The sequence below is a fragment of the Sapajus apella genome, unplaced genomic scaffold (assembly GCF_009761245.1).
Source record: "Sapajus apella isolate SASKATOON/1434 unplaced genomic scaffold, GSC_monkey_1.0 scaffold6, whole genome shotgun sequence".
Classification (NCBI taxonomy): Eukaryota; Metazoa; Chordata; class Mammalia; order Primates; family Cebidae; genus Sapajus; species Sapajus apella.
Window position 1 is genome coordinate 79689279 of NW_022436946.1, and position 26824 is coordinate 79716102.

Below are 26824 nucleotides of genomic sequence, written 5' to 3' on the forward strand. Positions count from 1 at the left end.
CCACCATGATCAAGTAGGCTTCATCCCGGGGATGCAAGGCTGGTTCAACATACGCAAGTCTATAAATGTAATTCACCACATAAACAGAACAAAAGACAAAAATCACATGATTATCTCAATTGATGCAGAGAAGGCCTTTGACAAAATTCAACAGCCTTTTATGCTAAAAACCCTCAATAAGCTAGGTATTAACAGAATGTATCTCAAAATAATAAAAGCTATTTATGACAAACCAACAGCCAATATCATACTGAATGGGCAAAAACTGGAAGCATTCCCCTTGAAATGTGGCACCAGACAAGGATGCCCGCTCTCACCACTGCTATTCAATATAGTATTAGAAGTTCTATCCAGAGCAATCAGGCAAGAAAAAGAAATGAAGGGCATCCAAATAGGAAAGGAGGAAGTCAAATTGTCTCTATTTGCAGATGACATGATTGTATATCTAGAACCCAATCATCTCAGCCCCAAATCTCCTGAAACTGATAAGCAAATTCAGCAAAGTCTCAGGATACAAAATCAATGTGCAAAAATCACAAGCATTCATATACACCAATAACAGACTTAAAGAGAGCCAAATCAAGAACAAACTTCCATTCACAATTGCCACAAACAGAATAAAATACCTAGGAATACAACTAACAAGGAACGTAAAGGACCTCTTCAAGGAGAACTACAAGCCACTGCTCAACGAAATAAGAGAGGACACAAACAGATGGAGAAACATTCCATGTTCGTGGTTAGGAAGAATCAATATCGTGAAAATGGCCATACTGCCCAAAGTAATTTACAGATTCAATGCTATCCCCATCAAGCCACCAATGACCTTCTTCGCAAAACTGGAAAAAACCATCTTAAACTTCATATGGAACCAAAAGAGAGCCCGCATAGCCAAGTCAATTTTAAGCAAAAAGAACAAAGCGTGAGGCATCACACTACTGGACTTCAAACTATACTACAATTCTACAATAATCAAAACAGCATGGTAGTGGTAACAAAACAGAGATATAGACAAATGGAACAGAACAGAGGTCTTGGAGGCAACACAACATATCTACAACCACCTGATCTTTGACAAACCAGACAAAAACAAGCAATGGGGAAAGGATTCCCTGTTCAATAAATGTTGTTGGGAAAGCTGGCTAGCCATGTGCAGAAAGCAGAAACTGGACCCCTTCCTGACACCTTACACTAAAATTAACTCCAGATGGATTAAACACTGAAACATAAGACCTAACACCATAAAAACCCTAGAAGAAAATCTAGGCAAAACCATTCAGGACGTAGGCGTAGGCAAGGACTTCATGACCAAAACACCAAAAGCATTGACAACAAAAGCCAAAATAGACAAATGGGACCTAATCAAACTCCACAGCTTCTGCACAGCAAAAGAAACAGTCATTAGAGTGAATCGGCAACCAACAGAATGGGAAAAAATTTTTGCAGTTTACCCATCTGACAAAGGGCTGATATCCAGAATTTACAAAGAACTAAAACAGATTTACAAGAAAAAAACTAACAAGCCCGTTCAAAAGTGGGCAAAGGATATGAACAGACACTTTACAAAAGAAGACATACTTGAGGCCAACAAACATATGAAAAAATGCTCATCATCACTGGTCATCAGAGAAATGCAAATCAAAACTACATTGAGATACCATCTCATGCCAGTTAGAATGGCGATCATTAAAAAATCTGGAGACAACAGATGCTGGAGAGGATGTGGAGAAATAGGAACACTTTTGCACTGTTGGTGGGAATATAAATTAGTTCAACCATTGTAGAAGACAGTGTGGCGATTCCTCAAGGACCTAGAAATAGAAATTCCATTTGACCCAGCAATCCCATTACTGGGTATATACCCAAAGGGTTACAAATCGTTCTACTATAAGGACACGTGCACACGAATGTTCATTGCAGCACTGTTTACAATAGCAAAGATCTGGAACCAACCCAAATGCCCATCGACGATAGATTGGATAGGGAAAATGTGCCACATATACACCATGGAATATTATGCAGCCATCAAAAACGATGAGTTTGTGTCCTTTGTAGGGACGTGGATGGACCTGGAAACCATCATTCTCAGCAAACTGACAGAAGAGCAGAAGATCAAACACCGCTTGTTCTCACTCATAGGCGGGTGTTGAACAATGAGAACACAGGGACACAGGGAGGGGAGCACTACACACTGGGGTCAGTTGGGGGGAATAGTGGAGGGATGTGAGGGGTGGGGAGCTGGGGAGAGATAGCAAGGGGAGAGATGCCAGATGTAGGTGATGGGGAGGAAGGCAGCAAATCACACTGCCACGTGTGTACCTATGCAACAATTTTGCATGTTCTTCACATGTACCCCAAAACCTAAAATAAATAAATTGGGAAAAAAAAAGATAATACACATGCATTTGGAGCTTTGTGGTTAGCAATTCTTTTTTATTTAATAAAGGTTAATATTTATCTGTATTTTCCTGATACAACAGATAAATGTAGGAAAACATTTATTTTTTTAGATTTTAGTTCTGAATAAAATTGTTCAAATTAGAAAATAATTGCATTTAGTTAATGCAATTCACCACAACCAACCGTAAACATTACCTCAACCACACAGTCACCAATAAAATTAGTTCAAGTGATGATGCTTATTATTCTCTACATGCTATTGCTCACTCCAGCATACACCTGGTTTGAGTAATCATATAACATAAGGATACAATTTAGAAACTTAAATTATAAATTATATGTTGAGTGAATCATGCCAGACTCCTTTTTCTTTAAATGGAAAAAATAAATTATGGTAGTTATAATTTCATTACAAAAGAAATATTTTGGGTTAATTGGATTGAGATAACTGAGTTTTCATTAAGTTTTTGAATTCCATTTTTTTCTTTTCAAGTTTATATAGATTTTACTTTATCTCCACGACTATATTTAACTCTTTGCTTTTCTTAAAATCCTCAGAAAAATATAACAAGATTTTTAAATCTGCACAGCCATGCTTTATAATTTTATTCTTTGCTATTTTTTCTTGACAGCTACCAGACAACAGACAGCTAGTCCATTTGGCTTACACACCAAGACCTGCTTCTCCTGTATTTTGCTCCATTGCATTGAGATCTTTTATTAATGTCTAACTACAGCAGCCTCATGTCTCTGGACTGCAAATGAGAATTACTCAGGGAGAGGTCTGGTATTTGTTCCACTACAAACTGGAACAGGGCCAAAAGCTACTTGGTTTTAGTCTAGTGATAGATTTAGTAACTGATTTCTCAAGAAGCCAAAGATTTGAAAGACATTAAAAGCCTGCCCTATTCCTCAAGATCTGAGATATTATTATAAACTGAAATATCATCTATTATTTTCTGAATCTGACAATTGGTGATATCAAAAAAGATTATATGAATATTTAAATGCACCTAGAAGAGAGGAAAAATTTAAAAAGAATTTCTTTCTGCATTTGGTTGTATTAGGATAAAACTCTTTAACTCCAAGGAGATGAGTTGCTGAAATTATAATTTAATATTATCATGGGTACAAAATTTTAAAATATGTAAAAATGAGATAATTCTGGAGATAAGAACTAGAGTTAAAGGGACAGCCCTATTTTAGTCTCCTGGTCAAAATATATTGATACAATCAAGTACTCTATGTATCAGATATTATACTAGAAATTTTACATGCATTATTTTAATTAGTCTATATGCTAACTTTGTGAAGTAGCTGTTTTTCTTCCACATTTTGTACAAGTGAAAATTGAGGATTATAGACCTTGTATAACTTGCCTAAGTAACATTCTCATGAATAATATACTAGTAAGGAGAGAGTATAAATTCATTATCTTTTTGAGGTAGGTATGCTATATCATAACACATTGCATATTAATAAAAGGTGTAAGCTACATCTTTCTTTAGATGCCATAAAGAGCAAAAGGATCTGATAATTCATGGAATTTCATCATCATCTCCCTAGATATGAAAGTATTAAAGCCAGAAAATTGAAGCAGTATGTCTACAGGCATACAGACAATATATGATAGAAATTGATACAACTTTGTACATGACTTCAGCTTCATAACTTTTAGTTTTATGTTTTCATTTATCATGTGAAAATGTTGAAAATTTAAAAAAGAAAGCTCTGAACTATACTGAAGAATCAGTGATTTATAACTGATTCAGTACAACTGGGCGAACAAAATTTTGGGGAATTGAAGATGGTGATATGGTCAGTACAGAGAAGCCACTATTAATAGAGATAGCGGCCAAAGAGGAAGAAAGTCACCCACAGTTGCACCTCCAGTTTGCCATCATACTTTTCTCTAAAACAACAAACCAGTCTCAGATTATGAGTATCTGATAGCACTTAAACATGTTGTGATGGTTATTTTTTTTGTGTCACTTTGGTCCACTGGTTCAAACATTATTTGGGATGTTTCTGTTGAGGGGGTTTTTGGGTGAGATTAACATTTAAGTTCCAGACTGAGTAATACCAAGTATCTTCCCTTATGTTGCTGGATTTCATCCAATCAATTGAAAGAATGAATGGAACACAAAGGCAGATCCTCCCCTGAATAAGATAGGATTTCTTTCACCTGACTGCACTAAAACTGCCCATTGGCTTTTGCCTGCCTTTGAACTCAAACTAGAATATCAGCTCATGTGTTTTGATCTTACTGTCCTTACAAAGAAAAATACACTGTCATATCTAGTTTTCGGGGTTAGGACACAGACTAGAAGCATACGAATGACTCTCCTAGGTCTCCAGCTTTCTGGCTCACCCTACAGATCTTAGAATATGGCAGCCTCCATAACTGCATAAAATAATTCGTTATAGTAAATGTTTTTATTATACATACATCCTATTGGTTCTGTTTCTCTAAAGAATCTTGACTAATATACATATTATTACATATGTCTACTTTTAGTATGCAGAGTTTCATTTTTATTATTATTTTCATTAGGATGAATAGTCTATATTTTTACATAAAAATTTAATTCAATTAGGAAGATATTCAAATAATGCCAACTCCATAAAATTTATGTATTACGGCTGGGCGTGGTGACTCATGCCTGTAATCCCAGAACTTTGGGAGGCCAAGGCAGGTGAATCATCTGAGGTCAAGAGTTTGAGACCAGCCTGGCAAATATGGTGAAATGCTGTCTCTGCTTAGGATGCAAAAATTAGCTAGACATGGTGGCAGGCACCTGTAATTCTAGCTACTAGGGAGACTGAGGCAGGAGAATTGCTTGAACCCAGGAGGCAGAGGTTGCAGTGAGCCGAGATCGCATTATTGCACTGCAGCCTGGGCAACAAGGGCAAAACTCCATTCTAAAATTTAAAAAAAAATGTGTATTCATACATTAAGTCATACTATAAAATATGAAGTAAAATGTTCCACATTTTGATTTGCATTTTGGCTTTGGTGATCTATACTAACGCTGTCCTCAAGCTATCAATTATGGTCCTTAGCTGTTATGACTTAGTAGCTGTTTTCTACTTTCTTGAAAAGTGGAAAAGATGCAAAACGGTTTTCTGTAACATACTATCCCTCTAAAAAAATGCCTATAGAAAAACATTTTGTAAATTTCTTCTTTAACCATTAACCCTACATATTTTTTACCTTTAATAAATATTTGATGGCATAGCCTTAAAGAATTATTTATGTATTTATTTTTCAGTCTATACAGTTCGATTTCAAAATCAATCATGATATAAGCAAGCAAGCACATATGTACAAAACTAAAACATCATACAATGAAAAAAGAATATAGATTTAACTAGCTCACTAAAATTTCCTTCTGACTTAGTTGGGAAATATGATATCAAGTAATTATAAATGCATTATAAACATCATAATTTAATAACAAGATTTATAAACTTCAGATAAATTTTCTGTTAACTACCAATAACTACTATTATTTATTGCAGGCCTATTATGTGCCAGATATTACACTAAGGACATTGTTATAGAAAATTAGAGGTGGATCTCCTTATTAGTCCAGATGATATTTTGATCTTTTTAATGATGACAAGGGCTGTAAATTTCAGGACACCAGCAAAGACTAGCCGAAGTGTTTCACCAAATATTTTACGCCCTAATAAGCAAATATCAACTTATTAGTTGATATTTTCTGTACTTCTTTTGGCTTTCAGGCTGAAAGGGACTGGCTTTATTTTAAGAGAGTTTATTCCAGGACTGATGACAAGGTTTCTAAGCCTTACATTTTAGATCAGTGTTTCTCATTTTTGATTGACATAGAATCATCTAGGCAACTTTTTAAAAACACATAGTCTCAGACCTCCTTCTCAGAATTTCTAATTAATGACAAATCTCAAAATTTCTAATGTTTGTCATGAAAAAGTATTTCTGAAGACTTCCCATAATATTCTAAGGTACAAGCAGACTTGAGAACTACTGGAACAAATGAGGGGTGATGGGACCTCTTTTCCACTCTCTTCTTGGCTAAAAGGGGAGATAGTCACTGATATTCAACACTCTCCTCAAGCTCTCAAAGCTTACTCTCAGTAGAAAATATTTGAGAAAAGACACATTACTTTTCATCTTGTTAATGCTATTTGACCTTAAATACATGAGAAATCCTCTTCCTAAACAGGAGGGACAAAAAGTTAAAAAAAAAAAAAGAAAGAAAAAGAAAAAAATGCTTAAACACAAGGAACTTTAAGTATAAAATTTGCATCTGTTATTCATTCAAGTGCAAATATAGCTCTTGTTGCAAAAAAAGGGATGACAAAAATCACAGGATACACTGACATTTGGCATACTTTGTATAGGATCAAGTGTAATACTCTTTATGTCTCTCACAAGAAGGAGAGATTATTACATGAGCAAGCGATGGGGGAGGGTGGTTTAGGACTATGTAAAATTTTCCTGAGGATTAACAGATCACGCAAAGCAAGAACACTGGACTAGGCTCTTAAATCCCACCCAAGCTTCATTTGACAGATCCTGTACCCTGTCACAGGTCAGTCAGCAGAAAGGATGGTGCTGTTTGTTAATTGTTCTATCTATGGAGAATAACATAGCTCTTAACCACTTACTAGACTCATTGCCTTAAAGGACATAGTTAACCTTTCTGTGCCTGAGTTTCCTCATCACTAAAATGAAAATAATAATACCTTATTAGGTGGTTAGTACATCAAATGAGTTATTATTTGTAAAGTGCTCAGAACTTCCCCTACAAGTTAATAAAATATATGGGCTTGTTAAATAAAATAAATGAATAACTAGGCCCTTTTTCAAGAGGAGACTGTTTTGCTTCTCCAAGAGAAAGTTCTGTATGTTCAATTACAGATCTCCAAATAATTCTGTCATCTCTATTTGATTTGGATATTACAATAAATCTATGTAATAGATTTTATTCTGCCTTCAAAGATAAAGAAAGCGACCTAGAGAAATTAAGTACTTATACATATTATATGCTTAATAATTTGCAAAGCTGGAAACTAGTTATCACTCATAGCTGATATAAGAACTATGCTGTTACTCAAAAATTATTTTATGAGTCCATATATAAAAAGGAGAATGTTTGGTAAATGGTAAAAAAAACACTAGTAAAAGGGTCATTTCCTTATCAACCTGGATGTTTAACTAAAATCACAGTACTTTACCTCTAATACTTTCTATCTCCTTTCTTTCCATGTTTTCCTCTTGACATATAATACTGTTTAACTTATTTATTTCTCTCATGTATTTTCTGAATTTGTATTAGTTTGTAAAATCTTCGAGGTAGGCATTTGGGGTCCATTTTTTTCAGTGCCAATGTATAGGCAAGCAATAAATATTACATGAAAGAACAAATGGATGAACCCTCCTTTTTCTCAACAAAGATGTACATTTTTTGAAATTCTTTGAAAATATTTACTGTTAATTTATTTTTCGATAGAGCTTGATGACATTAGATGGGTGAGTACTTAAATTGGCAATAACATGACCTTTTCAATTGCCTCATATATGAATTTAACCATTACAAGATAGTCAAGTAAAATTAGGTACTACAGTGAAACCTTGAGCCATACAGGGATTAGGGGGCACTGATGCCCCATGCAGTCAAAAATTGCATATAACTTTTGCCCCCTCCACATACTTAACTACCAATAGTCTACTATCAGTAGTTGACTGGAAGCCTTAAACAGTTGATTCACATATATTGTGTATATGTATTTTATATTGGAAGCTAGCAAAAGAAAATGTTGATTAAAAAATTAGGAAAACAAAATACATTTACAGTACTGTGTTATATTTGTCATTACTATAAGTACATGTAGGCTGTTAACTAGATGACTCATCTGTCCGTAATGGGCAACTGCAGCTGAAGATCTCAGTATATGGTACCTATCAAATGTTAACATTTTCTTGTAATGTCATGATTTTCACTGCTCCTTGGGAGCACTTCCAGCATCACTAGTGGCACTTTTTACGGGTCCCAAGGTGTTTTTAAAGGTTAGCCATAGTGTGCTAAGTGAGAAATATGTAAGAACTTCTAGAGATCACTTTTTACTGTGATACACAATAGAAAGACAACTGCTTGCTTGGAGTTGATTAGTGTTACAGAGCATTTTAAATAGATATGAAAAATTATTGAGCTCACTGCAATAGCAACAGGAGGTGGCTACAAATTTATTATATTAATACAGTATGTACTACAGTTAATTTTATACAGTTATAACCTAATAATATATCTTTACCTTTGTTTATATTTCTCTCAACTGCAAATGAAGCCAAGTAGTCTGTGTTGGTATGTGGATAAGTTTTGATAAATTTTAACTTTTTATAAAAAAAAAATCTGTGGATATTTTATGGTAGTAAATGTTGAAAAGACCAGAAGCTACATATATTTTATGCATTCATAACAAACACACTTAACTTTTTCTTAAGGTTTTGAAAATTGTATACTACATTTTTTCTGTAAGTTTGTTCACATTGTCTAACCCCCCCAAATTTTTCCAATAAATTGCCAAAATTCCATGTGTAAGTGGACCTGCACAGTTGAAATCCATGTTGTTCAAAGGTCAACCGTATTTGAAAGATTTCGCACAGTTATAATTTTCATGGTTGTATAGTACTTGAAATATCTACCAGTGATCATTATAAATGCTTTATATCTATCAAGGCATTTAATTCTCAGATTACCATATGAAATATTGTACTATTGTACATAACATTTTAAAGATAGGAAATTGAGGCACTGAGAGAGTGAATTATTTGCCCAATCTCATAAACTGCTAGGAAGTAGTGGAGCCAAGACTCAATCCCATGGAGTTTATCTTCAGAATGTATACCCTAAGTCAGTCTGCATGTGATATTAATGTAAATCCATGTATCTGGACTATTAAATGCCTACGAACAGAAATTTATGCTGTCTAGGGTGACTGAATATAGCTATTTAATAAGCTGTAGAAGGAGTCATAAATACTTAAGGAGAATCATGCTAATTTGCAATTAAGCTTCATGATTCTCTATGGGCCCCATGTTAAAAAAAAAAAAAAAAAAAATTAGCATGATGGAAGGATGGAGTTTCCAGCCCCCTGACATCAAAAGGTAAAGCAGAGGATATAAAAACCCTGTTAATTCTCCATTGGCTGGCCAGTATCACTCCTTGGTCCTTGCGTTTCTCATCAGGAAAGAATGCTAGTTAGCTGTTTTGTCAAAACCAAGAAAGGGAAGTCAACGTCAGGTGGTTAGTTGATATCAGAGGCGGAGTCGATCTCTCCAAAAGGGTCATTTCTGTTCAGCGTTTAGGGAATAAAGCCTAACGGCAGTTAGTGAGAGAGGGGATATAAAGAGGTATGTTAAACCTCCCATCCTTTTATGATTGGGAACTCAGTTTCAAGGTTTCTTTGAGGTCCCCTTGGCCAAGTGGGAATTCATACAGTCAGTTGGGGGGCGGGGAGGCTCAGAATTTTATTTCTAAGAGAGATGATAATAGATATAAGTTAGATAAATAGACAGTTATCTTTATTACAAGGAATTGATTTACATGATTTTTGAGAGTTGGCCAAATAAGTGTTCAGTTCATACAACACAGAGAGGAAGGAAGATCTTGAGAAGAATCAAACTCCATGGGCATGAGCCAAAGTCTGTGTACAGACAGAAATTTTTTTCTCTTTATAGTAAATATCAGCTTTGGTTTTAATAACTTCTAACATATTCTGTCTGGACTGGACCACAAAAGGAATTTATCCAACATAATTTCCCTTTTAATTTCACCTGATTCGAGGTTTTAAAATGTATTTGTAAGATACTGTCACAGCAACACCTAGATTTTTTTTTGATAGAAAAATTGGAGAGTGCAGCTCAGATTGACTCATCAATAAAGTCATTATTATATTACACATTGATCAAGTGGGATTTATCCCAGGAATTCATGGTTTATGTAACATTTTTTAAAAAATTTAAATAAATTTACCACATTACAGAATAAAAATGCATTAAAATTCAATGTCCATTCATGCTAGATATCTTTTGATTTTTGAAAGATACTTAAGAAAACAAAAAGGAACTATGTATCTATTTCAAGTATATGTACCTGAAAAAGTTGTATCTTAAACATATAATTAACACATATAAATAATGGGCAAAATAATTCAACAAACACTTCATAAGAGAAGATATTCAAGTGGCCCTTCAGCTTGTAAAAAGATGCTCAATACCATTAGTCATTAAGGAAATGAAAATTATAACCACAATGAAATACCTTTGCACATTTATTAGAACACCTACAATTAAAATATTGGCAACACCAAGTATTGGTAAAGATGTGTAGTAACCATAATTCTCATGTATTGATAGGAGGAGGTAAGATTATACAGCCTCTTTGGAACAATTTGGTAGCTTCCAACAACTTGAGGGATATAAAAGATCAACTTTTGCATTTGACAATAGATTAGTTGAATCTCTTAGATGCCAAAAATTTCAGAATTTTTTTTTCATGCGGATATTCAAAAATGCATTGTAGACACCAATGATTTGAGTCCAAACACTTCACAAACAAAATAAAGCAAACAGAAAAATACCTAACTCTCCTATTCTGAAAATAAGTGTGTTTTCCATATTATATTTTACAAAGGATTTTATCATTCTCATCATTTATTCTGAAGCATCATATCCATTATAAACAGAATAAAATTTTATGTTATAGAACTCTTTCCTTAAAAGATTAAGAACTTACAGTTTAACAAATATCAAAATAACAAGTCAGTTCAGGTCTCTTTTCTATAGTAAATATTCCATATAAAGAGTTTATAAGATTTACAGCTTTAAGTTTGCTTCTGCATCCTTCCACATCTCTGTTAAGCTGTATAGTATTTGGAAAAACAGTTTAAGAACACTTTTAAGTCACAGAGAATGTAGACATTAAAGCAGATTTTTCTGGATGTGGTTACTCACTCAATTCCTAGGGGCTGAGACATGGTGGATAGATTGAGTGGTTTTAAAAGGTTGTATAAATTTTTCTTAAATATTAAAACCTATTTTTAATAGCAAAATGATAGTTCTGAATATTAAAACGTATTTTCTTTTTGCACTCTTGAGTATCATTAGAAGTGGAGATATTTTATTTACAGGAAATAATTTCAACCTGAATTTAAGCAGAAAACCAAGAGCTTTATGTTTTGGTGTAGGGCTTTCAGTCCTCTTTGAAGGGCTTAGAAGAGCTAAATGTGGGGGGTTGGGGGGAGAGACTGCTTTACATTCATTATGAATGTGGGCACATTCTGGTTTTCCTCCATTTCTGCCTGAAGTTAATTAAAAATAACCTAAACCAAGCAAAAAAGGCAAATAGAAGAGAAATGCAATAAAAGTTAAAAAAAATAGAAGATGCAAGAATAAAGACTTTAAAAAGTGCCAAGCAAAGCTGAATGTCTAAATTAAAACATATTAAAAAATGTGAGGGATATGAATAACTAACTTGTATGACAGAAAATCCTAACTAATATTGAATTTCTTGGTGGGCATAGAGTGCAGAATTATTTCTCATGTGAAACTTCAAAAATGTGTTGTACAGAACTATTAGCACTGAGTCATTATGATTCTCAATTTGTTATGGTTATTGAGCAAGCTTGTTATAGAAAAAGCTTAAAGGAGGCCAAAGCAGGTGGATCATGAGGTCAGGAGTTCAAGACCAACCTGGCCAAGATGATGAAACCTCATCTCTACTAAAAAAATAAACAAATAAATAAATAAAATAAAAATAAAAATTAGCCAGGTGTGGTGTGGTGCTGGGCACCTGTAATCCCAGCTACTCTGGAAGCTGAGGCAGAGAATTGCTTGAACCCAGGAGGTGGAGGTTGCAGTGAGCGGACATCAGACCACTGGATTCCAGCCTGGGTGACAGAGTGAGATTACATCTCAAAAAAAAAAAAAAAAAAAAAAAAGGGCTTGAAAGTCAAAGCTACCCAAATTTATTCCTGATTTGTGGAAGAGCCCTATGTGAACAAAGCTCTTGTCAGAAATACTCAAGGCAAAAATCAGCAAATAATATGCAATACTTCAAGTTTCTTAGAATTCTGAGAACTATGTATTTAATTTTATATTTAACTGTATAATTTATGTATATATAAGGTATAACATACAATAGAAATACAAATTGCTTTTGTATCAGCCAGTCTTTCATATAGCATCATAACATGATGAGAAGGATTTAATCTGGGGTTATTTATTTCATGTGCCAATTGAACTGCTATGAACTAAATCTGGTTTATTGCCATTTATGCTACTAGAGTTAAATTACAAATTACATATTATACTTAGGTCATTACAATATTTAACATTCTAATCAAACAGTTGAATTAATGCTTTAGAAAAAAATAGTGGTCTACAAAACTAAGTGTAATTTGTGTCTAACTTCATTTCAGTGAAAAGGCTAACTTTTCTGTAATATCATGTACTATAACATAATTGCATTTAATATTCTGAAATATAGAGATTTAATGTCTCAGTATATATTATATACATAGAAAAATAACCTGGTAATTTTAAAAAATAAAAATGTGTACACATTCTTCTTTCTCTCAACCATGTACTTGGTCTATGCTGAGGGTATGTGTATGTTTTAATTTGTAAATGTTAACTATTTACATTTAACACAATAAATGAATTACAAATGTAAGGGATTTTACTGAAAACTAGAGATAGAAGTAGAAATTAAACTCAAAGGGTTAAAAATAATCTTGCCGTTTTCTAAATAATAAAGGTAGTATATGTATCTTCCTTTTACAACTGTACTGAAAGTAATGTTTACAAGTGGGATTATTTGTAAAAAGCTCTGAAGTAACAAAAAAGGTTTAAGTAAAAGTTTTGCTTTTTTATTAATGACTGAGTCTTAATTATTTTTAGATCTATAGAAAGTTTCACATACCACATATCTTTGTTTATTGGTCAAAATATTTTGTGAAGTTTAAAAATATTACATAAATTGATAAAAGTAAACTCAGTAAAATTGATAAAATAATATATTGGGTCTCAAAAACATAATGACTTTTTTAGGCATTATGCTATAAAGTCAAATCATGTGCACATGCTCACTTGAGCCGTTTTCCCTTTACCAGTCAAGATTTCCTAGAGGAATGTCATATATCAGTTAAACACTGCCATTTTGCCTCTTATTGTGCATGCTTGAGCCCATTTGCCCAACTCCTGAGATCCTACTGGGAATCTGCTAATGATCAGTTTCAGAATTTTTCCATCTACAGAAAGACTGACTGTCCCTGGTGCCAGCTGCAAACCAATTATTAATTTGAAGAGACAGTTCAACAACGTTCTGAGCATCACCTGTTGGTTGGCCGACATTCCTGGTGGTAGGGCAAGGGGACCCATTCCTGCCCTGCTGCTGTCTTAGTATCTACTGTAACATTACCTCTTCTGCTGATTTAAGTATTTAGAAAAAATTGTAAATGCCACTATTAGGGCAAGACTTCATATACACCAAATTGTGTACATGAATTATTTGCTATAAAAATGCATCTACAATCTTTGCTGTAAAAAAAAAATGTTTGGTTAGGTGACAACAAACTTTTATGTCTCTCTGCCTTGAATTCGATTCTTAGTGAAATAATCAGAAATGATAAATGCTTTATTAAGTGGTGATCAGATGCTTGAACTCTGAGAAAGCAAATTCAGAAATGCAAAAGCCTATTCTATTCTGATATTACAATGTGAAATCCACTTGATTCTGATTTCTGAAAACATAAAAATGATAAAAGAGAAAGAAGGAATATGGATTATTCATTCAGCAATGACAAAGCAAGCATATTATTCAGCCTACAAAAATACTTTGAAAGCATACAGTTTTGAAAACTTTGTGGTCACCAAAGGAGCATTCAAATTTACTTTTTTCTTTCAATTATCTGGATTGTTTTGGGCAATGTATTTTACTATCCTATTGCACTTCATTTTTCACACACGGTTCTGTTACTAAACTTACTAGTCTAAACTCCTGCATGTAAGTGTGAATATAAAATATAATTATACCCTTAAATTTCAGGTATAAAATTTATTTCCCAGAACTATACCTTTGCCAACACTTGTGATCAGAATAGCTCCTTTGACTCAATATGTCTTTATTTTTAAATTTTTCCATTTTATTACTCACATATTGTTTTCATGTAAGGTAATATAAAGCCATGCTAATTAAAACTATTTCAACTTTTTTTCTAGTATATTAAATTCTTTGATGCTTTTATAATAAATTACATGTAACAAATTAAATAAATTTACTGTACCTCTGTGAAGGAATCTAATTTTTTAAATAATCTAGATTATATAATTCAATACTGTATTTTGAGAAATTTCAATGAAAAATTTTATGAGACCATTCACACATTGCTGAAGACAGGAGATATAAAATTATTTGAATAGGCTTTTTGTGAATTATGCTGATGATCAAGATTGGTGGTCCACAAACAGTTATTCCTGCTTATCAGTCTGGATTTAGCAACCTACAGGTTAGGGCCTGACCTCTAGCTGTTTTTTCATCTGGGAATGATTAAAAATGAGCCAACATTTCCTTTGCCTTCTCACAAGTTTGGCTTCACTAATCTTTCCAGTAGTAAGGGCAACAAGATGTATTATCATTGCATTGATTGATCTTACTCCTTCGATGTTACTAGAATTGCCTAATTTAACAGGAAAGGAAATATATGGACAGATTTGTATCTGCGTCAATTTTCTTGGACTAGACTCTGATTTCAACCCAAAGCCTGATGGGTCTTTGGTAATAGATATAAACAAACTAAGTTACAACTTTTTTCAAAAAATATGCTTCAGGCATGAAATTATTTTTATATTTTATAACGATTTTATTTTTAATGACAAGATTTCTATTTCACTTTTCAGAAGGATAGAACAGTGCTTCAAAGTTACCAAGTTATACTGTGGGTTCTTCTTTCCAAGATTTTTTCTCCACATTCCTTTGCAGGGTTAATGGGGGTAGTGGGTTGTGATATCTGTGATATCGTTTTGTGCATTTAGAATGGACAGTTCATGCTAAATGTTGTTTATAATACTGATTTTTAACACTGGTTCATCTTCGTGATCTTGAATAAAGAGTAAGTTGTATATGATTAATTTTTAAGTCATTAATATTTCTACTTCTTGAAGTAGATATGAAAAATACTAATAGGTTTGGAATTTCCTTGAAGTAATGTATAAAGACTTCAAATATTATTAATTATAGTAATATATGAGAAGGAGAAAATATTCCAAAAAGGCCTCTAGAAATTAAAAAAAAAAAAGTCCTCAAAGTCATGGGCTAGGCATTTGCTGTAACTTTTTAAAAGGTAAAAATACATGCCTTTTTCATGTTAGTTAGCCAAAGAAAAATAAACTTGTTAGAAAAGAAATATGTGCAACTGTGAAGCAAAAATTATTATTTATTTTGATTCAAAAAGAATGATTTCCAAATCTGAATAAAGCTGCTTGTTTTGTTAATTCTTATCTAACGTGTGTGAGAATACTACTTATGGATGGGTTTTTATTATAATTAACTTAAAATAACTCTAAAGCCTTTAGTACCTGGGACTTGAACTTAATGACAAAAAGATTGCTGAAAGCCTATATTTTATTACATTATCTTATACTTAAACCTTTGCAAAAAGGCCTAAGATCCAAATTTTTTATCATAGCATAATAGTATTATGCCACCAGAATTATAATAAAAAATTAGATTACTTCTACTATGACACCCATTTTTTGTAGTTTAATGATTCTATAATCAAAATACCTTTGGCAATTTGGTGCACATGCTAAGACAGGTTATAAGTTACATTCAAAGGTGAAATGGCTTTATGAAATTATATATCTATAAAGAAAAATGCGAACAAGCCATTTTTCTCTAAAATAGAACTCAATCTTACCACACAAACAAAATTTGCTTGCTTGTTCACTTTGAAAAGAGAGTAATTTGTAATATTTTGAAAAAAATGGTTTACATATGTAAACAAGCCAGGGCTGCTGTGAAAGTTATTCTGGAAGATATGATTTATATATTTTCTGGAAAATACATCACTTCATAGAATAGTCCTCATCTGCACTCATGTATAAAACCTTTGCTTTAACACGTTTGTGCAACCAATTACTTACTTTCCAACGAGTACAAGTTCCCACTGAGTGTTATAAATCAAATTAGGTGTGATATTAATGCATGTTCTAAAATATATTCCTGGGATATTTTGTTTTCCTGATCCATTTTTGTATCTCACAGTAATCCTCCCAAATGGGCACTTTTAATGGTCTCTCCAGCATAAAATGAAAAAGTCTGTGTATTATAAATTGGAAATCACCTTACGACCAGCATTTACTTTAACCTGCTTATAGTGTTACTTCCTGATAAATGTTTCTATTCTTGAAAAATAGATGTCTCAATATTAAATGTCAATTTATAAACGTTATCAATTATTTATATGAATAGTAAAAAAAATTCAAAATGAAAATTGTTCACATAGCTATAGATGCTCTCTGGTCATAGAAGCCTGCCTAACACATAGGCTGTGTGTTTTAATAGACCATATTTAACTACTTTGTTATGAACTAATAGACCTGCTATTTTTAATTGTTTTTTAGTTTATGTAGCTCAATAAAGTAATTTCAGAGAATTCCTAGGATGCTAAGACAATAGGCAGGATTTTAAAAGATTTTAAACTGCTTGTTTTCTTCTCCCTGAGAAATGCAAAACACTAACATTCCCCCTATAAGCCACCAGGGATTTGCCATGCTATCATATATATATTGCAATTTCATTTGCTCACTTTTTCCTAATTTTTTTTCTCGGCCAAACAGTTTAGTAAGAATCTGTTGGAAATTCCACAATATCAAGGACTGCGCATGTATTTTAAAATGTAGCACTTAGTATACATCAATTATCTTATTATGACAGTTGTTAATTTATTTTTATTTACATCAACATAAAATTAAAATAAAAGCATTAAATATAGCATTTACAGCAATTTGAACTCTGAACTATTAAAATTTAAAGGCATATATAAACTTCTGCAATTCACAGATTAATACATACATTTGGACTTAACTTTATGGATTTAACATATTCCCTGAGTAGATAGAAATGTTACCTGTGCTATACCACAAGTGGAAAGTATATGTATATATTAATTATAATTTTAATATGGTTATGATTATTTGCATTGAAAATGCATATTCAACATATTCTAAATCAGACAGACTCATACAGCCTTGAAACCTGTTTTCAAAAATGGTAAAGTTTGTAAACATTCTATTTACCTTAATAATTTTTTTCTTTCATATGCTGTGCACTTTTAGCACTGCTATTTCCTCTTCACCTATGCTGCAGATTAAATGTTTGTGTCCCCTCAAAATTTATACATTGAAGCCTTAATTCTCATCATGATGGTATTTGGAGGTGAAGCCTTCTGGAGGTAATTTAGTCAAAAGCATGGAGCCCTCCCAAATGTTATTAGGGCCTCTAAGAGAAATGGGGCACAAGAGATATGATTTACCTTTAAATGAAATGATTGAACAACAAGTCTGTGATCTATAAACCACAAACAGGGCCCTCACCAAGAGGGAGAGCCTATATGCCTATATATTTATCTCTCATTCATATATATATACATTTCAATTGAGAGACTCAGTATATAATCATAAAATGAGGCAATGGATAATTACATGAATACTTTGGTTTACTTAAAGGAAATACAGTTTGAGAAAAGTTGCAAAAGCAGTGTTTGTACATTTCTATCATTTAATATCATTACATATTAGAGCTGTTAATTTCCTTTTACCTAAGACACTAGATTAAAATTATTCTAGAAGACCAACATATAAATATCCAATTCAGTAGCTGTATTTTTTATATTAACGTAAATGTGAAGTTTTCAAAAGCGTCATAGCAAGTGAGGTCCATTTTACACCACACAGAAAAATTGCATCTGGGCCTAGAAAACATAACATTTCTGTTACTGAGAATGTACTGGCTGTAAGCCAGTACTATGATACAAGTTTTTGAGACAAGAAAGAGCTTTATTTAACGGTGAGCAGACAAGAAGACAAAAAACAGGACTGCAATTTGTCTTCCTGATCTGGGGGTCAGGACATACTCCTATGGGCTAGAGAGGAAAGGCTGGTATGTCTAAGCACTGTTTGGAAGGCTTGAAACCTGGCCATTTATGGTAAGGTATGAAAAGGTGGATTTCAGCATCAGAACTTTCTGAATCAAGGACTTCTCACTTCTGAAAGGACTCAGGTTTTGATCATGTCCCAGCCTTCTTGGTTCTGTGTGGAAGAAACATTGGTTCTGGGTGTTCTTGGAAGTCAAAGTGTTTCCATGTGTATGCCCTGGCTACATGATTTGCAATTTTGGTTTAGCTGCATCTACAAAACAACTTCAGCAATGGTTATACAAGAGTTGGACTGGTTTTAGCTGATCCGGTGGTTATACTTCTTGGTGCAAATATTTTTCTAGAAAACCTGGAAAATACACTTTCTTCCTTCTTTCCAGTGCTCTAATCTAGGAGAACTGTTAGCAGAAACATTCTAGTTGACCTTAGTTGTCAGGGTAATGTATAGATATTTTCCATCTTTTTTTTTTAAATAGAGATGGGGTTTCACCATCTTGGCGAGGCTGGTCTCGAACTCCTGACCTCGTGATCCACCTGCCTCAGCCTCCCAAAGTGCTGGGATTACAGGCATGAGCCACCATGCCCGGCTTATTTTCCATCTTTTTTATCCCTAATATTGCTCTTAAAAGGCACACTGATTTTGTGACCTCACATATTCCACTAAAGTTCTATTGACTATGCTTCACCACTGCAATTTAATTTATTGATTCTCGCTCAAAATGATGGCACTAAAGTTCTTTTTGTTTATTTAAGTCACACCAATGCAATCACTTTTTACTTTGGCTGCAGGTGTCACTTTCCAGAGCCCATCACTAAAAAGGTAGGGTATAATGGACATTTGTATTGACACCTACTCTAACTTGTGTTTAGACATTGTAAGCAATTTATTTTAAATTGTTTTACTTTAATTGGAAAAACATAGTAGTTTGATCTTCAATTCATGATTACTTCTCCTACCCTTCTAATTCTGTCTTTCCATGTCCTATTGTTAATAACAATCACCACATATGTATAATCTGATTTATTTAAATTATTTCAAATGCCTTATTCTGTCATTAAGTTTTCTTTTTGTTTCATGGTTATTTCTTGGAATTACATTCTTCAGTAATTTAACAAAATGTTTACTTATACAAAATAAAACTATTAATATCAAAGGCAATATATCTCACTTAAAGGAAATACACTTTGAGAAAAGTTGCAAAAGCAGTGTTTGCACATTTCTATCATTTAACATGTTCACTGCTATTAAACTAATGAGTGCACACATAGCACTGCTATTCTTTAGCAAAATTAATGTTCCTGCTCGAGAGGAAGAAGCACATTATGAAGTGTTATTAAGTTTATTAATGAGGGTTAATATTTGATAGACATGATGCAGATTTAATGTGGGAATCATACAGATTTAGAATACAAGGGTTAATGCTGTTATCTCTGCTTAAAAATGCTTGATCTAAAATAATTACTCAAATAATGTGTCTCCAAATCAGTGCTTTTCAAGGCACAACTGATCTTTATTTTTAAAAAAAAGAATACTAGAATACAATATTTTTAAAAAATGACAACAAAGACATTGCATAATTAAAAATAGGAACTTTAGTTTTCTTCCAGTCTAAACTGCAAATATTATTTAAAATGCTATTATATTTTGATTTTCCAAGGACATCCTTTTCCTCTATTAGCTATTTCCCATTTTTTATATCAGATTTATTTTCTACTTCTGGACACAGGCATCTCTTTGTTTTCTGTTTATCTTTAATACATAAATATTTGCTTTCTCAGTTTCCTTTGCTCAGCCTTAAATGTGTATTTGTCTTCTCACAATGATACCTTTGTATACAGAATGTAGATTCTTCCTCTTGTTTCTACTAGTTTTCTGTATTTAAAACTGTTGAGTAACTTTCACCTTTGACACATCCATTATAAGATTTAATCTAAGAAAAAAAGAACTTCATACCTGTGACTTAACCTACTTTTAACTGTTTTATTTCATATTTAAATGGCCTGAGATTTTCCATTTTTAAATTGACTTATGAAGACTTTCTAATTAATTTTTTGAACACATAGAGCAGGGAAATATGTCTTCAAAGGCAGACATGTATTTAAAGGTATATTCAAGCACACGATTTTTTTTCTATTTTAGCTTGTATGTCTCAAAATATTCCCTTATTAACTACAGTATATGAAACACCATATTACTTTTTAATTAATGCAGATGAGAAATATATTGTCTTCCTTCACCTTTCCATAGTAAAGATTCTATTCCTACAACAGCTTGGACAATTATAAATTTTAATACAAAAATTGGTTTCCTATGGGGCATGTTATTAGTGCTAGTATAAGAGGAAATGGAAGTAAAGGTATCATGTTAGGCCTGACTTATTTTGAACTCCATCCAGGGTCATAAAGATTTTAGCTACCATTTATTTTATTTTCAAAATATTGCCTTGCAGAATCATGAGGCATTGCTTATGTTTGAAACAAGAGATGAGTGTGAGAGACTTGGGCAGCTGAGTATAATTAAGAGAATAATTTTTTTAATCTAAATACTCATTGGATTTTTCACTCTATTTAGGTTATAACACTTAGGATCTGTGATTGAATATTGGAATTACTAGTCATAAAATTAGAGTATTTTGCCTTCAAATACACAACTTTCAATCAAGTTTACACAAGTTGCTTTATCCCTGATTTTTAAAGAGTTGAGCATATATAACTGTAGGAATAAAACAGACACATATAGACAGCTGTGGGGGTTCACTCAGGATAGTAGGAGAGATTGTAAAACTATAGAATACAGTTACAAACCTTCTTGGTAAGCTGAGAGGTTTGTATAGTTTCAGTAGAAGTTTCAGCAGAAGGCAGCCTAATCCCCTTTACCTTTAGTTGACAAAGAAAAGCAAATAACTAGGGAATGTAAGAGAGTTTATTTGAATAACTTGTTTACTCATGTGGTCCTAAAAACTAACCTTTAATCTATAGCGGGCCAGATGGCTCCCTCGGTGGGAGGCTGACCAGATTTATCACCCACAAATGGCATTTGCTTTAGGCCTAAGAACTTGGCGTTTAATCATTATCCATAAGTGTGTTGACTCAGGGCCTCTGTTATTAAATCTATGCCAAATAAATGCCTAGAGTGCCAACTGGATGGGGCCATGATGGCTATCTCTTTACAGCACTCTCCTACAGTGTCTGTGAATGGCCATGGGCCCCAGCCCACTCTTTCACTGGATTTCTGTGATTAAGCATATTTGTTCATCTGTCACTTGAGTTGGGGTCTGTGGGTTGGACCCCAACAGCTGGTGCCCATGTATGAGGAGTCCCTGACAGCTGGTGCCTACGTGTTAGGAGAGCTGTAAAAGATCAGGGATCATGACAGAACCCCTGAAAACAAAGGTGAAAAGGACTGCACAGTCAGTGAGTGAGTAAGTCTTTGGTACCTGCTTGGGATTACCAAGTTCGGGGGGAGATTGTTCATGCTAGGGTTTCGTCATGGGACAACAGTTATCAGCTCACCAGAAACAGTATACAAAAGTGTTTAAACAGTTGCTTAAAGCTAGTGGAGCCTTGGTTTTGCAGGCTTAATTAAGGGACCTAACACAAACTGTTGTGTCCCATGGTTTCTGGCAGAAGGTATGATAGACATAAAACTCTGGGAACAAGTGGGGAGAAATCTTAAACAGCATCAGACACAAGAGCAACGGGTACCAGTAACATTATCACTGGGCCAAAATAACAAAGAGGAAAGGAACGTTTTGCCTGAGCCCCCTCCTCCAATAGAGGGGTAAGCGGCATTAGAAGGGGAGCTCTTGGCCTGCCTGGTAATGCAAGATCAACAAGGCAGTGAAGGGTACAGTTATAAAAAGTTAAGAAAAAAGGCATTAGAGACCAACACTGGGTGGCCAAGCAGGTGGTGGGCAGAAGAAAAGCCTTGGTGGCAGGGAAGCTGGTGGCTCCCTGTGATGATAGGAACTGCCCCAGGTGGCCGCAACCACTCTGTGGTAGAAGGAGGGAACAGGGCAAACAAAAAACAGCACAGACAAAATGCAGCACCCAGGCACTGCTGGCCCACAGCAACATTTTTATGTGTTCCTTGTATAGATATGATGTCCCAGATTATAATTCTCTTCTAAGATTTAGGTAAAATTTAAGAATTTGTAAGACCTTTTTCTGATAATGGCCATTGCTGTTATTCCTCTTCTACCTCTAATGTAACTATCTTAAAATCCTCTTTATGTAGAACAATAGCCTCTGAAGAAAGAAAAATTACCAAAAGCCCATGAATTAGTTGATGAGAAATTAAAAGCTGGACATGTAGAACCTTCAACCAGTCCTCGGAATTCACTCATTTCCCTTATTCCCCAAATATCTGGCAAATGGAGACTTTGCATGACTTGCATGCTATTAGTGTTCATCTACAGCCTATGGGACTTCTGCAATCCGGCCTCCCTTCTCCCATGGCAATTCCTCAAGATTAGCCTGTAATTGTTATTGACTTAAAAGACTGCTTTTATACGATTCCACTTGCAGAAAAGGACAAAGAAAAATTTTCATTTACATTACCAGCTATTAATAATGAAAAACCAGCTTGCCAATTTCATTGGAAAGTACTGCCTCAAGGAATGCTGAATGATCTTACTATGTGTCAGTATCATGTAGATCAGTCTTTACTTCCCAGTAGAAAAACAAATTTCTGATTACAAGATTATTCATTTTATGGATGATATATTAGTGGCAGCCCCAACAGAGCCAGCACAAAAAGTTTAAATACTAGATGTGGGGGAGACCACACAATTTACATTTAATTACTTCTCATGCTTTTCCTGGAGAGTCTACCAGATATGATATTAAACATCTTCTTTTAACTTTTGCATTTATGGGATGGCCCACAATTAAAACTGATAATGGTCCAGCTTATGCCAGCTCACAATTTCAACAATTTTGCCAGGGGAACATCCAACATTCCACAGGTATTCCATATAACCCCCAAGGACAAGCCATAGTAGAATGTGTCCATTCCACTCTTAAAAAAATAAGCTCAGAAAACAAAAAGGGAAAGAATGAGTAAGGACCCTGCAACGCTACTAGCATAAGCCTTATTACCCTTAATTTTTTTAAATTTAGATGACAAATTTCAATCAGCTATAGAAAAGCACTTTGCTAAAACCTCTTAAGACACAAACAGAAAGATTAGAGAGAAAAATACAGGGAAAGAATGAGTAAGAGAGACACAAGAAGGGACAGAAATCAGAGAGAGACACAAAAAGACAAAAGAGATAAAACAGGAAAAAGGGAAAGAAATCTTAAAGTTACAGATAGAAAAATACACCTTTAGTAAGAAAGTTATAAAACAAAGGCAGAAAGTTAAGGTATGTAGAAAGTTGTCTGTGAGAGTCATGAAAAATGTTACAGAAAGGAATTTATGCAGGAAATGTTGTATAATTTTTGTTTTGAAGGTCTAAGCATGTTTTCAAACATTAATTGTGAAAGAAATTCTGTGTGTAAACTTGGCTAAGGCTAAAGAAATATTATCCAGTTTTTCTGTAAACTAGACATTGATATAAAGCACAACAGTTTGTTTTTTTTTTAATCACTAACTTGCTCTTTAACAAAGATTTTAAAAATCTCTTAGCACAGGCACTACCCCTAGAATTTCGAGTATACCAGCACCAGCCTAGAGACTACATCCTCATCAAAGGATGGAAAGAAGAAAAAACTCGAGCCAGCCTAAGAAAGACCCTACAGGATCTGCAGCCCCAGGTGTTGTGGTTTCCATGGACAGTACAGGCCCCCAACATCACATGGGAAATGCTGGAAAAGACAATGCAGGATGCTGAGTAAATCCTACTGTGGGCACAGACACCATTTATTCCAGATAATTTGTTTTTTATTCCCTCATTCTGCCTACAACTGGTACCTGCCATACTCTATTGAGCCCATCTTCTAAATCTGCCTTTTTTCTGGCCTGTTACTTAGGCAAACACCCCCTTCCTGGCTTCTAACAACACAACTACTTGGCTAAAAGCAATTAACATACCCCTGGTGGGATTCCTCAGTAATGACATACAGTGAACTGAGGTGCCAAGTAATACTACAGGTCACTCTTTGACTGGAAAAGAATGTTGCTAATTATACTCATGATTGTCTTATGTTGTTTACTAATTCTAGGTTGCAAAGCCAGAATAAGTGCTATGACTGCCTCACTTGACAGACCTAAGCCTGAGCATAACAGTACCCTCCAGTAAACAGAGCCTGATGCAGAAAACAGAAAAGAGGGAGATGTGGGCGTTCATTCAGCATGGTAGGAGAGATGGTAAAATTATAGAATATAGTCACAAACCTTCTTTGAAGGCTGAGAAGTTTGTATAGTTTTAGTAGAAGTTTTGGCTGAAGGCAGCCTAATCCCCTTTACCTTTAGTTGACAAAGAAAAGCAAATAACTAGGGAATGTAAGGGAGTTATTATCTGAATAACTCGTTTACTCACTTGGTCCTAAAACTAACCTTTAATCTGTAGCTGGCCAGATGGCTGTCTGGGGGGGAGGACAACCAGATTTGTCACCTGAAAATGGGATTTGCTTTAGGCCTTAAAACCTGGCCTTTAATCATTATCCATAAGTGTGTTGACTCAAAACCTCTGTTATTGAATCAGTACTGAATAAATGCCTAGAGTGCCAACTGGTCAGGGCCATGGCTGCTATTTTTTTAAGAATGTCTCTGAATGGCCATGGACCTCCAGCCCACTCTTTCACTGGAGATTTGTATTTGAGTGAATTTGTTCATCTGTTGCTGGATCAGGGTCTGTGGCTCAAACCCCAACAGACAGCATCTCGTTCAGGATGCATCCATTTTTCCTCTACAATTAGGTAAAAATTCCCTAAAAGCAGAATTCAAGTGAGGAATGCATGCCCATGTGATTTATTAAAGGAATGCTCTCAGGAGAAGGGCAACGTTGGAAGCAGCATAAGGCCGAAGATGAGCCATGAGCTATGAATAGCCAAGACTTAGCAAATATGGAAGATTAGTGCACTAGCTTGGTAAAAGGAGATTCATGGGACACCAGCAATGTCCAGCACAACTTTCCAGAAATATAGTATCTTTATTTTCAGTAGACAATGTTTATTTGTAGAATACCTCTCTATTTTCTCGTAGGCAGAGATATGGAAAACAAAGTTACTTTGTCTCTTTGGTTTCAGCTAGTGTTTGTTGTTGCTGGTGGTAGTGGTTTGTTTTTAAATGCCAGTGTAAACTTGTTGTGGTTTTTTTGTTGTTGTTGTTTTAATTCAAAGCTTATATTTCTGGGTCTCCTCCACCACGCCAAGATAATTTGTCTATACAAGGATAGATATTGATTTGTTCTTTATTTTGTCTTGTCTTTGAGTGTTAACTTTATCTTCTTGCAGCCATTGTTGAAGTGTCTCCTAGTGGGGATACATGTCTTTCAGAGTCCTTGGACCAAAGAGTTTGATAGAGAGAGCAAAAGAAAGCTAAACATGTAAATATCTAGGTTTATCTGTTCACATACTACTCAGTTCTATGTAATGTAAAATTTATGCATCTATGGCTTAAATGTTTTATTTGCTGTTTTGTGCTGTAGGCAAATGCCAGATACAGCATTTATGTTCTATAACCTTTCAAGTAATATTCTAATTCCCTGGCCATCTGCCTGAGACCACCTTCTTCTACCATTCGCTAATGAATAACTATAGCCTTGTTAAATAGGTTTCCAAAGACTACTCAGATTGTGAAAGTCTCTTCTTTGATAATGAGGTTATGAATTCCCTAGTTTTATTTCATTTCACCCTATGATCACTTTATATCTTCTAAAAATTATCATAATTTTAAGTCATATTTTTTAAAAAAATTTTGTGGTGGAGCATTTCAGAAAAGCTGTGAAATTATTATTTTTCTAATATCTTTTTGATTTTAATGAGATTATAGGAAGAAGAATCAGTGAATGTAGGTGCTTAATTATTCATTTTATTTCAAAGTCCTGTACCACTTTTTGTTTACCTTTTGGACATCAATATTTCTTATATTTAGTAAAAATATGCAACTAAAATATATTCATTTTATAATACAAATAAAATACTTATAATTTATCTAAAATAATTATAATAAAATACAATAAAATAGATTTATAATTCGTAAGAATTGAATAGGGTCACTTAAAATCTTTTGAATTCAGTTTAATTTTGTCTGTTATCATCACAAATATCTTATTTA